Source organism: Perognathus longimembris, chromosome 5, assembly GCF_023159225.1.
Source record: "Perognathus longimembris pacificus isolate PPM17 chromosome 5, ASM2315922v1, whole genome shotgun sequence".
NCBI classification, from domain to species: Eukaryota; Metazoa; Chordata; class Mammalia; order Rodentia; family Heteromyidae; genus Perognathus; species Perognathus longimembris.
The window spans coordinates 15,991,830-16,002,219 of NC_063165.1; the positions used below are offsets into that span (position 1 = coordinate 15,991,830).

General features: G+C 36.1%; 1 pseudogene; it reads left to right on the forward strand.

Annotated features, from left to right (window-relative positions):
* The first annotated feature begins 543 nt into the window (after positions 1-543).
* LOC125351233 lies at positions 544-1,061 on the forward strand (annotated as a pseudogene).
* Positions 1,062-10,390: the final 9,329 nt, after the last annotated feature.

The window sequence follows — 10,390 nt, forward strand, 5'->3', positions numbered from 1 at the left end:
AGAAAGAAAAGTTACAGGGTAGTCAGAAAGCAGGGAGAGAAGGAGAGATTAACAGGAGACTGCTAGACACAACTAAGGAAAAACTTAGCGCAGAAGAGAATTATAAAATTAATGCAGCCTAATATTATCAAACTTTATTATCCATATTTTCTGCAAAGACTTTCTAACTGCTCATTTGATCAAATCATTCATTGAAGTTTTTCATCGAATAGTTCATCTAATGAGTTACTCCTTTAGAAACACTGCGGTATATTTAAACAGAGAGAAATACAATTATATTTCTAGCGTCGCTATAAAACATCAGTCTCCATTTAAATCAGATCTTGGAAATATAACACTAATATCATGATGTGTTTCTAGCTAATCTTTATACGGCAAAAGTTGTGTCAGGCACTTAACCAAACATAGTTGCATAAAGGCGCCCGGAGCCCAAGTGGGGTGAGGGGTGGGGTCAGGGGCTGGGCTCCTCCCTGGGGTTGAAATCTGCAGGGTAACTCCAGGCTCTTCTTGTTTTCCAAGACTGGGATCCGGTGAGTATCCGCCATGGAGCAGTAGCAGATGCTGGAGGGGCAGAAGCAGGTTGCAGAGAATCCTCCTGCCGAGTACAGTCTCACAGACAATGTAGAGAGGATAGTAGAGAATGAGAAGACTCATGAAGAAAAGTCACCAATGCAGAAGGTGGACTTCCAATCCTGGCCAACTAGTATCTACCTGGGTCAGACAGTGGTACCTATCTTGCTTCAGGGACTCGCTGTGCTTGCAAAGGAAAGACCACCAAATCCCATTGAATTTCTAGCATCTTATCTTCTGAAAAACAAAGCATCATTTGGAGACCGAAACTGATTTATTGGGAAGAAAAGAAAAAAAAAATTGGTTGCTACTGTAGATTTACATGATTAAGAGGCAGCTTTAATTGTCATGATTTTTCACCCATTTGGAAGAACCTTCAGGACAACAGAGCTTATTTTCAGAATGGCAGAAGAGAACCTATTTCCTCTATTTTGACTTAATTACCATACTTATTTAATGAGCATATTCTGTGCAATTTTTCTTAGATCATCTATAACCTTGTTTTTAAATGGCCTTCAAAATAAACTGCCAAATGCCATTATGGTAGTTTTTGTTTTGTATGAAATATTTCATATGCTGTTTTCATAAATGCCTTCTTGTGTTTTTTTAATTTGTGGAGTTTTAAAACAGAGAAAATAAGACAGAATCGAGTCTAATTTTTTTAGAAGGCACATTTATTCAAAAGTATAATGATTCAAAATGCATAATGTGGGTAACTCTTTAACACTTTTAGGTGATTATAGCACCAAATTTCAGGTTTTAGGAATGAGGATTACTTCTGACACAGAATAATAATACATACGAGATATGTATTATTGTTATGTTCTAGTATGTATTAATAATACATATGAAATACAGACATATGATTCTACAATTTGTCTACATACATCACATATGACCAAGATTCTGCTATATACAATATCTATGCAATGTGAAACAAATGGAGATGTCAGCACAAACAATCTCATTGTTTTGGCTTTGGGGGATGCATAGATTCTTCGTGATGATGCCTGGGGAAATACGCAGCACCACAGGCCTTTATTTTTTATTTATTTTTGGGGGGGAGGTGAGGCCTAAATGTTTCCAGGGACTCTTGATTCCATTGTGCTTTTTGATTTTAGTATTCAATCAGAACCCTTGCCACATATACAATTATCCTTAATGAAAACATTCCATATGTCTCAAAACATTATCTCAAATTTCTGCTTTCTGTTTCTAAGTCATTTCTTGCTTTAGATTTTCTTCTCTGATCTTCTGTATACTCTTTCTACATTTCATTAGGAGCTATTGAAATGGGATACAACCTATTTGTTTATTATGCCATAATTTCCATCTCTGAATCTGACTAGTCTTTTCTCCATTTATAAATATAGTATAGAACCTTTCCTTAAATTTACTTTGTGTTACTGATTGTTGTTACTCTGGTTATGATACTTTTGTAAGCCATAATATCTGGAATAACATTGCTATTTTAAAACTCTATTTCTCTATGCAAAAAAAAAAACTATGTGCCTTCTTTGAATTTAAGAATAATTCAGTAAGTGGAAAGTTTCCTGAGATAATGATAACATTTAAGCTGTTTCACATTAAAATAAAAACACATTCACTAATGTTACTTTGAAATTGCATTTATATTCTTAGAAAGACAGTTTGAAGGAGAAAAAAAATGAAAACTGTTTCAAAATAGGCAAGGTGCATTGTTGCATCAACTAAACTCTGACCTTGGTGTCTATCTCTAGGTATGCCTTTCAATTTCTGTGAACTACATTTTTTTCCATCAAATAATATGATCATGGAAATTATTTTCAACATAAAGGCAGACTTCACTGATAACTTTAAATGTAATGAATATTATATTTACAATCCACATGCAAAATATTGTGAAAAATGTCCATCTGATATGGGTAAATTAGAAAAAGATTTTCAGCGATGAGCAATTATAAATCTCAAATGGCCAAAAGTAATTCCTGAGGATCATATAATAGAGATTTTCATCTGGAATTGGATAGAAAGGGAGAGTCAACTTTTAGAAATGATTGTTTTCAACATTGTTTAACCATAACAAAGATTTGTAGGCAAGAATGTAGAGCATAGATTAATTAAAAGATTTCAAAGAAAACTATATGGATTACCACACTCATTGACATTAAGAAAGAACAAATGAACATTCTACAGCATTCAGCAAGAGAGCATTCTTCAACAATGATCTGAAGTCATTAATTAAAACTAGTCCAGTGTTCTCTCAGTGAAATTGCAAACTTCATTAAAAGATGACTTCAAGATGAAACAAAAATAGATAAGCTGCCCTTTCTGATGCAGTTTTCTACCTTAGATTTATTTGCTAAAGCAATGATCACAATGCATCAGTTTTCAAAACCATGTCATCAAAATTTTCACAACAAATATACACAAAAATAAAAAATCAAACCATATTGAATGATATATTTTGCCATTATTTGCCTTCTATAACTCAGGAACAGGTTCAATTTACAAAGCTGGAAGTTGTTTAGAGTGTGAAACAACCAGAAGATCATTGACAACAAAAGCAAGCAATATACAAATGTCAAGTTTTTTTTTATCTTTATTAAAGAAACATTCTGTATGTCTCTACATTTGCTGATATGAAAGAAGTAGATTCATAATATCTGCTTTTCTTGATTAGTCGCATGCTTTGTTGTAATTTTACATGAGAGAGATAATAAAATGATGGGTTGGAAAGATGAGATCAGGGTTCTTGTTTTCCTACGGACGACTTTCTTCCAGAACTATGTCAAATGTCAGCTGTTCATCAATAAATTCTATTAAATCTATATAAAGACTCCATCATGTTTCCTTCATTGTGAAATATATTTCTTCTAAAATATATCTAATGACATATTCTTTGGGGAGCTACAAAAGTTTTGAACACAAGCTTTGTTATGTGAGCTACAGCTCCAGTGCTTCCACTTTTCTTTTGCTTTTGAGTGAAGTGTCACTAATATTTCTCAAGACCAGGACAGGAATCACAATCCTTTTCTACCTATAATCTCCTAAGAATCTTGGATTACAGGTGTGGCTTTTATACACATTTCCTTGTTTAAAATGACAGTTTCAAGGGGCACAGTGGCTCACCTCTGTAATCTTAGCCAATCAGGAGACTAAAATCTGAGTACCTTGACTCAAAGCCAGCCAGGACAGGAATATCCAGGAGACTTCTGCCTCCAATAAACTACTCCACAAACGAGGAACTGAAGCTGTGACTCAAATGGAAAAGTACTCACCTTGAGCAAATGAAGTTCAGGGACGGCCCCCAGACCCTGAGTTCAAGAACTGAAGTTTCACCAACCTTCCACCTGGATGTAGACTTGAATTGCAACTCTTCCCATCTCCACTCCCCAGGGTCTAGACCAACACTAACAGAGAAACCCCACCTTATTCACAGATTTCTTTTATCTTATTTATTCCAAGCATTATTAAAAATAATACATTTTGGGGTCTGGGAATATGGCCTATTGGCAATAGTGCTTGCCTCGTATACATGAAGCCCTGGGTTCGATTCCACAGCACGGCCAGAACATGGCCAGAAGTGGCGCTATGGCTCAAGTGGCAGAGTGCTAGCATTGAGCAAAAAGAAGCCAGGGACAGTGCTCAGGCCCTGAGTCCAAGGCCCAGGGCTGGCAAAAATAAATAAATAAAAATAATACATTTTAACCCCCCCCCAAAAAAATTCATGTTTATATCATGGAAGCTGAGTGTTCCCCTACACTTAACCTGTGAAATCATTGCTCTCCAAAAGTAATTGGTGCCCCCAGAGCGAGAACTTATGATAAACCTCCAAAGCCAAAAGGGACACATAATATACTTAATTTAAATAATACACTGGAAAGTTTAGATTTGTTGAAAGACAGAGACTTTGCCGGAATTTGAGTGTCATTATGGTGAAAATGACTAAAGCATCTATAGCATTTAGTATCTAGTTTTTATTAAGTAATATTAATGTGTGAAATAGTAATTTCTGGGCACATTAATATGCATATGTGCTATATTGAATTTGAGTAATTTTAGAATACATAACTCTTTGCATCCTGAGCATATGAGGTTTTTTTCTTCAAGTGTGTTCCCTTTCAAACCTATGTATACTGAGTCTTCTGTAGTTCCTTTTAATGTCCATCTTTCCTTCAACTACTTTACCTCCACTTCAAATAAGTCTAAACATTAGCTTAATGCATTTACCTAAATGATCAGAATAATATAGTACATCCTTAACAGAACAAAAATAACACATTTCTGAGAAAAAAGTAATTATTTAATAATTGATAAGTTCAAAATTATAAAAGAATTTGTTTCCCATAATACCAAAAATCTTAACACTTGTGTCAAGGGCCAGAATTACTTAAAAAGGGACTATAAAAATTTCCTCTTTCCTCTTCTGGAGGCCACAAGTTCAAAAACAAGATTTTTTTTCTGTTCTCATTGAAACTTGGAAGAGAGACAGCCTTTAACACAGCATTCCACAGTCCTGAGCATTAGTTAGTTGGACTGTGAAAATCCAGACTCTATTTTCTTCATATCTTCTGGTTCCTGTATCTATATATCTCCAAAAGACTGCAACTCTTCTAAGAACACCAGATATACTGAAATAGGAGGCCATTCTTCCTTATGTGTGTGTGTGTGTGTGTGTGTGTGTGTGTGTGTGTGTGTGTGGTGTGTGTTCTCTAATTGGAGCTTGAATGATTCTATTCAAATAAGGTCATGTTTTGCAGTTTGAGGACTTAGGATTTCAACACGTTTTTGAAAGCACAGGGTTTTACACTTAACATGGCACAAAACTAAACTTAGGTCATTTTGATTCTATCAAACATTCAATAATCAGACCAGATGCTGCTCTAAACTAGTGTTTCTAATTAAAAGTTCAGAGAATTGTTATAAGAGAAAACTCTTAGAATAATTCCTAGACTGTGCCCCAATTAGAGAAGAGGAGTGTTGGTGACCTTAAAAGAATACTTTGCACTAGAAGATTTGATATTGAAAATGTAAGGTATACTTAGAAATCTACAAATTATTCTGAATTAAAGTGTTCAGTAAGTGACAATAAATGATGTTGAAGATCAAATCACAATCACTTCAGGAAATTAATATGTCTGTGTTGTAGAAACTCAATCTAATAAAGTAGCAAGGAGGATTTAATGAGGGAGGAGGTAACAAGTTGGATAAGAAATGTACACAGTGCCTTATGTACGAAACTGTAACCCCTCTGTGCATCACTTTGACAATAAAGAAATGAAAAAAATTAAAAGTAAAATAAAAGTCACATGTATCAAATGTTTATACTTGAAAAGATCTTTGTTTTCTAAAGTAGAAAAATTATGTAGAATGTAACTAAGGATGATTTTATATTCACTTATATAGTCACTTCCCCAAAGCCTCATTCTCCAAATGCTGTGGTAGGATTGTTGCTTGCCTCTGAAGCTTGAAACAGACGGTAGTTGCCAAGTATTGTAAGGGCACTATAAAATACTCTAAAGGCACTGCTAAGAGTTTATATCAGCATTTAGTATATGTATATATATATATATATCCACTTTAATGTTTATTTTTCCTTTAATTATTTGACTCCCCAATTGACACCTCCTAGGTCCTTCACAGGGACCTTGACAATCAAGAGTGACAGACTATCCTACCAGCACCAGGCACTTTGAACATTCCCCAGAAACATTGAGGCAGTTACACAGCAGATTTCATTTCTGGTCCTGAAATCTCTACCCTGACAAACAGCTTCTACATAAATTTTGCTGTAACAAATCATAGAAAACTCTTGATGATTCTGCAGCTATTTCTACCAGACCAGTAGGAGAGCATTTGCCCTGGCAACACTCCTGTCTTTTTCTTCCTCCCCTTCCCTTATATGCCCTCCTGTGAATAAGCAAGCTGCTGTACTCCTTGTGAACAGCTGTAACAGATACCCTCTGGACTACCACAACTCCACCTTCACCCAGCCAGATATCATGAAACATTCTTTCAAGTGCTCTTGACTACCTTTGCTGAGCTAGTGGTGTGAAGGAAAAGAAGAAAGAGCAGGGCCTGGCTGGATCATCAAGCTTTTTTGTGGCAATGGAAGCCTCAGTAGGGAGAAGCCTGTGGCAATCACACCTCTTTGGGCGAGGTAGAACTAACAAGACCTGATAGAGCCGCAGCGAAAGACGCCTCAAATGGCCATGGTAGCAGGAGGTGAAGCATTAGCAGGGCAGCAAGGAGGCTGGCAAGATTCCTGCAGAAGGAGCCAAGAAACACAGCCTTGGGCAAATCAAAATGGATCAACCCCTGGAAACAGATAGGAAAAGTGGGGACAAACAGTCACCAGGAGCAGAGGATGTCCATGGAAAAAAATAAAATTCATGACAGAGGTGATCGTGATCAAAGTAACAATCACAACACGGGGTTGCTAGAAGTGCCAAAAGAAACGTTGACAACTGCACTCAAGGTGAAAGTGACAGTGGAAAGCTGGGACTGGCCAAAAGAAGAGAGATGACTCCCACTTCAGGTCCCTACTCAGCTGTAAAACTCGGAGCTTCAAGTGAAGCAACATCTGAACTGCTCTAACAGTCAGGGGCCTCAAGCTAGAAACTCAAAGCCTGAATCTCATGCTGCTCCCCTAGTTGTTAATGATGGTGGCCTTCCCCTCTCCCTGCTGTGTCTGTCAAAGAGGTCCAAGGCTGACTGTGACTGTGTGTTGTCATTCATTAAATGGCTGGCAAATACCTCCCAAGGTAACAAAATAATTGCTTGTCAACTACTCATGGTTTCTGTCTATGGGGAACAAAGAACATCAGCCAGTTGGTTTGTGTTAGAAATAAAGTCAGTGTTGGTCTACTTTCAAGACAAAGCACTTGACCCTGAGTGCATTACTGGTAGCTTGCTTGCAAAGCAACTTGCAGACTTGGCAAAGTTCATGCATTGGAAAGTAGCTAGACAAACATGGTACACAAAGGGGGCATTAGTAGGAGTCAAGTAGCAGAAGGGAAGAGTGGAACACAATAAAACAAGAATATAGGGAGAAACTGCATATGTTCCTTAGATCACATGCTCAAAAGTTCCTTCCCATAATAGGAGAACAAAGGAAGGGGGATGGAGATAGCCAAGACTTACTTCTAAAATTTAACCAATTCCAAGAGGTACCTGTATTTAAATTACTCATTAAGAAGAAATGCTTGCTCATGCTAGAGTACCCATCCAATTGTGAGATCAGGGAGAAGCTGCACCTTATGAACATATTGCTTGATGCATTTACCCAGGGCATGTCTGCCTACCAGAGACCTGAGTTTTCAAGAAAGCCATGAAAGTCTTGCCCTTGCTTAATTTCTTGTATCTATGTCTATTGAATGGTGAGTTTGTCCTTCAAAATGATTAGATTTCATTGCCCAAACATTGCAGGGGTGGGGAACATGCTCAGACCCTATCTATGTGTTAGCAAGAAAGTGAACAATCTCTCTAGATCAGGAGTGGTGGAGGGAAGACAGGGGTAGTTAGGTACTCAAAGGGAGTTAGGTACATTCTTGTACTTTCTGCCTTTGAGTTCATGACATTTGATTGTTCTTGCTAATGTGTTTTCCAAAGTCTAGGCCAAAAAGAAGTCTGTTCAATTATAAGGGAGTAAGCTAGGAGCAGCTGAAATATATGATTAATATTCTATAAATTGGAGATTCATATGACAACACATTTTTCTACCTCATTCTTTGCCAAATGTTATCAATAAAAGTGTGTAATTTGGTAACAAAAGTGTTCTTTGTTAAACCAGAAACACTGGTGTCCAACGGAATTTAATAATGGGGCAATTGTTTTGATATTCCTCGCTTGTCAATAATGAAAATCAAGAAACAGTTTTCTAATCTGTATATAAGAGTCACTGAGATAAACTTACCATGGAAATTCTCCACACCATAATATTGTGTCTTCTACATCTAGCACATCTGACTCATCTTGAATTCCAATCTACTATCTCCTTGCTAAGTGACAGTGAACAGTTTTTCCGTGTGACTTGGATCATAGGCATACACCGCAAAGTCCATCTTATTTGTTGAGATGAGATCTTCATAACTTTTTGAGCTGAGTGACCTCAAACCATGATCCTCCCAATCTTCACCTCCTGAGTAGCTGGGATTACAGATGTTTAGCACCTTTGTTTGAGGTTTTTCACATGTATTTTCTTGGATGTGAATAATGAAGTGAGTTTTCTGTGAAGAAACTATTCATCTCTGAAATCTTTAAAAACCATTCTTCTATGTGTTTAAAATATTTCAATGACTTTCTGTGCAATTGCATAATTTTCAAAGTTTATGAAATAATCATTTAAGGCAATCACAGAACAAGGAAACAACCAATACCATTGCAACTCCAAAAATATTGATGTATTTAATTTATTCACAAAAGCCCTGTGCCTAAGATGACTTATGCTACGAGATTTCTTTTTCACTAATCTATCCGGTTTGTCTTATTTTCAGACTGCAGAAAGTACCAAAAGCCTCTTCGCCTTTCTTTAACCAGTTTTCAAAGGCAAGATAGTAGATTAGATTCGAAAACCTACCATCTGTAATTTTAAATTCAGATATGACTGTAGATTCCTTTGAGCAGGCAGTTTTGCTGATTGCAACAAAACATGAATAGTTAATCAATATGAATGACAACTTCAATAACAATAAAGAGCACTTTCTAAGAGCACTTTCTCAAAGAATCTTTGGTTTTAACATTCCAATGAAGATCTGTTTTACATTTTGGCTTCTTGGTGAATAGATGAGATTTGTACTTTATCACTCTTCTGTTGGTAGGGATTTCTTTGTCCTTAAAGTCTCTCTGGCATTTTTTAACATATTCTCTTAAATCTCTTTTTTTTTTTCCTTTTTCTACTACAGCATTTGCATGGAGATAGCCAAATAAATGGAAGCATCCACCTTTTAGTTGCTTTTCTGTCCTTCCTGTGCACAGCTTTTGGATATTCTTAACTTTTATTTATTTTTTCACCACCACCTAATAGTCCATAACTTTTTACAAAGCATAGTGCCTTAATTTGCATAGCCTTTTTGTTTGTCTCCCTAAAGCTTCTCTTGTCAGTTCTTTGCATGAATCTGCACAGTTGGCATTACTTTGCTCTGACTCAAAATTAAAAACTATCAGGGGCTGGCTTATTTTTTGCTTCTTATTTTAAGCAAAATAACATCATGAATTTTATGAATCAAAAGACTAATGAGCCCATCTGTCATATTTTTGTAAGAATGCCACAGTGAATCACTTTTTCTGACTTTAACTGGCGCTGGGAAATTACTACATGTAAATAGACTCACTGAGATGTCAAAACAAGAGTGTGCATAAAAGAATTGCTGTATAGTTTCACCACAATGTTTGCCTGGGCTTGGAGCTTTATTAGACAATTGGGAGCAGTCTGGGCACTGGAGTTTAAGCGAAATAGTCATATTTGAAGAGACTATAAAAGAGTACTAAATGGTTGGAAAATAGAATCTTCTTCAAGTTAATAGACATTCTGTTGGTTGAATATTATCATAGAGGTAAATGGAAGCCTAAAGAATAAACACATGAATTCAAGTAACAATAAAAATCAATTATAACAAAACATTTAAAACACTCACCTTTGAGATCAAAATACAATGGTTTAGCTTATGAGATATAGTGAAGAAATTTTTCTGTAAGTTGAAATATTTAATTCCCTTTTTCATCTTACTAAATTTTTCCTCATAGAGGTCTTTCACTTTTTTGCTTACAGTTATTCCTAAGTATTTTATGTTTTTTGAGGCTATTGCAAAAGCAGTTGCTTTCCTGATTTCAGCCTCAT